Source organism: Panicum virgatum, chromosome 8N, assembly GCF_016808335.1.
Source record: "Panicum virgatum strain AP13 chromosome 8N, P.virgatum_v5, whole genome shotgun sequence".
NCBI lineage: Eukaryota > Viridiplantae > Streptophyta > Magnoliopsida > Poales > Poaceae > Panicum > Panicum virgatum.
This window is the reverse complement of record NC_053152.1, coordinates 49808410-49811704: the sequence shown is the minus strand read 5'-3', so window position 1 is coordinate 49811704 and position 3295 is coordinate 49808410. Positions and strand designations below refer to the sequence as shown.

The 3295-nt window shown below is 39.4% G+C and overlaps 1 long non-coding RNA gene across 1 annotated transcript; it reads right to left on the bottom strand.

The window, feature by feature from the left end:
• Positions 1–1060: 1060 nt before the first annotated feature.
• Positions 1061–2710, bottom strand: LOC120686673. Its single transcript, XR_005680307.1, has 2 exons — positions 1503–2710; positions 1061–1410 (listed from the first exon to the last, which is right to left on the bottom strand). It is a non-coding gene; the product is annotated as an uncharacterized LOC120686673 (long non-coding RNA).
• Positions 2711–3295: the final 585 nt, after the last annotated feature.

Sequence of the window (3295 nt, the reverse complement as noted above, 5' to 3'; positions counted from 1 at the left end):
TGTCCACCAAAAAAGCTAGCTATTGCTTGTGATAAACACTCGTGAGAGAGAGGGAGTGATTCCTACTAAAAGAGAAGATCAAGTGTTTGTGATAAACACTTGATTCTGTGAGTGAGCGATCCCAACAGAACTTGCTCGGTGGAGGCCTAGCATGCGCCTGGACACCCGTCGGAGCTCCCGTGTGGCTTCCAGCTGGTGCTTTCGTGCAAAGGTATGCAGCTACTGCCGGCTGAGTAAGTTAAGTTACACTGCAGAAATTTTGCAAGTTGTTTACCATGCTACTGCAAAAATAGTTGCCACAGTTGATCTACCTGATTTTTGTGCTGCATTTAAGTTACTTTGTATATATACACTGTTATAGAAATCATGGGTTGGGAAGAATAGTTTCTTGGTACAGTATCCTATGTTATAGAAACTACTATGGTGTCTTCCATTGGGACTGCCCTAAGGCTATTATCTCCAAAGGAGTGCTGATCTTCATGAACAGATCCTTTGTCGTCTACTTATGCTGCAACATTGACCAAAATCGCAGTCAGTAGGCCCCCTTGAAAATAACCTGCATAAAGAAATGATGTTTAACATTATCAAAGATAATATCATTTCGACAACGCCATATTGCCCAACAAAGAGCCGCTGTCCCTGTTAGAATAGTAAAGACCTCTTGTGCATTAAACTTTTGAAGCCAATTCCCAAGCATGTGGGTTACCGATCTAGGTGGGGTTAAACCAGTAGCAATTTGGACAATTCTCCAGATTACCTTTGCACAATCGAAAAAGAGGTGTTTGATTGTTTCGTTACAATTGCAATAGCTACACTTTTGACTGCCCTTCCAGTTTTTCCTTCGAAGATTATTCTTAGTTAAAAAAACCCCTTTTGCACATACCAAAGGAAGATCTTAAATTTTAGTGGAATTTTAAGTTTCCAAATAAATTTATGTCAGAAAGGGAAGTTATGGTTAACTATATTCACTGTTGCTGAAGTGCCATCATATTTTGACATCACGGTTGAGTAGAGAGGGCTCTATGTTCTCTCAATACATGCTATAGATTAAGAGTTCTGCTTTACATAATTATATTTTATTGAGTCCCACGGTGGAAATATCACATGCAGGAGCCAGCTGATGGATTACATGAACAGACTTTTTTTTGAAGAAATACATGAACAGACTTAGCCACCACAAGCTTATATAGTGTTCACTTAATAAGCAAAGAAATGTTTGGGTCATCAATCGACCATTCGTATTCTATTTGCGTGGATCTTTGACTAGGCAGCAGCACTTGCGCGGATCTTTCGTGCAATCGACGCCGTTTACCTTGGGCACGCCGAACTCGCTCAGGCATTCTTTCACGCACAGTTCCATGTCGCAGGTGTGACCTTCTCCTAAATCTTTGCACATGAAAGTGCCATGACCTGCAATGACCTCCGGAGCTCAGTGAGTTAGCAGGCACTAGATTGATTGCGGTGAAGATCATCAGGGAATTGCAGAGTAGAGTAATGCAGACCTGCATGGGAGGACATGATCAGAAGAGCCATGGAGACAGCAATTACAGAGCACACGAGCCGGAACGACCCAATCCTGCTGATGACGGCTGCCATGGAGGAGAACTGAACCAGGTCTGCCTGACTATGTTCTTTTTTTTTTAAAAGAATCTATTTTCGTGTCCAATGCTATTGCTCGACTTCTTTGCTGTTTAATATAGAGGCACAGTCGAATCAGGTTGAAAATGCCTGCATTGATGTTTTCATATCTCAGTGAAAAGGTTGCAAATCTTGTAAGATTCAAATAAGAGTTAAATATGACATTGTGGATCCTTGCCCTCTCCCACATTAATGTTTCGCAATCTCAAATCTTAGTACTGATAGTATACCAGTAACATTTGAATTGCTATCAAAATCTGATTATTTAACCCAATAATCTGTTGATTTATGAAGCGGCGCATAAGAACATGTGATTCTTACGCCTAAAAATAAAGAACATGTGCTTATTTCTCTAATACAGAAGAAATAGAACCAGCCTTCTCTGGAGGCCCAAACAGTAACCAGTGGGCTTATTTTGTTTTTATATTTTGTCATGTGAGTAAAGCTCTACAAAAAACATGTGGAGGCCTTGGATCGAACCAGAAGCCATCGTGGACCGTCCCTTTATTTTGTCTCTCGTTAATTTTGGGCTGGCCTCTCTACTAGCAATATTTATTTGGACGCTGACCCTGCCCATGAAAAAAAAACACTACAGTGCCCATAAGGAGCTGCATGTGAAAATGCAGTTTCCATAGATGGGTTTCTTAAGGGAAATAATAATTAAAAATAAAAAACTATTTCCATAAAGCAGGTTTATTAAGAAAAAAGTGCTATCTTTTCTAAAGTAATTCCAAAATTGGTTTCTTAAGGAATTACGGAGCATGTGAAAAGACCTCTGATTAGAGCATCCAACGAGTCTAGATTCTACTGCTCATGAGATCGAATTAAAACCGGTTCTGAATTAAAAAAATTATATAAAAAGACAGGCAGGGGCATCGTCTCCTTATATTTTTCAATGGTTTCGCTTTCTCCACACGCTAGAGCTGCCCTCGATCGAATTAAAAAGGGATCTGAATTAAAATAAAATTATATAAAAAGACAGGCAGGGGCATCGTCCCCTTATGATTTTTCCGTAAAAAAAGGAACTATGGTCTTGGATGCCGGATCGCAATCCTGTTGACGGCTGCCATGAAGGAGAAGTAGATTTGAATGGTTATTGTTTTTTTTAACTTTTCGACTTCTTTGCTCGTTAATATAGATGAACAATCGAATCCGGTGTTAATCCTGCATTAATGTTTTCATATCTGAGTGCCAAAGGTTGGAAATCTTGTATGATTCAAATAGTAGTTAAATATGATATTGTGTGTCCAACATGCCATTTCGGATTCTTGCTCTCTCACACATTAATGTTTTTTCTATCTCAAACCTGAGTATTAGCCCAGTAACAATTGAGTTGTCATCTAAATCTGATTGTCTCTCGTTTATATTGGGCTGGTCTCATTACGGCAATATTTGCTAGCAGGTTCAACTCTTGACGGTTTGGGAATGGGCAGTGATAAACGGAGTCATCAGTTGATCGATTACATGCACGAAAAACAATTTATTTTATTTTATTTAATTAACCAGCCATCAGCATCGACGGAATGAAGATGTACGGATAGATAGAGACCATATACATCGATTAGCTAGTATTGGTCTTTAATTAATTATTATGTTTCGACGGTGCAGCAGCACTCTCCCTTATTAACACCATAGTGCTTGCAGGTTGCCGTGTATT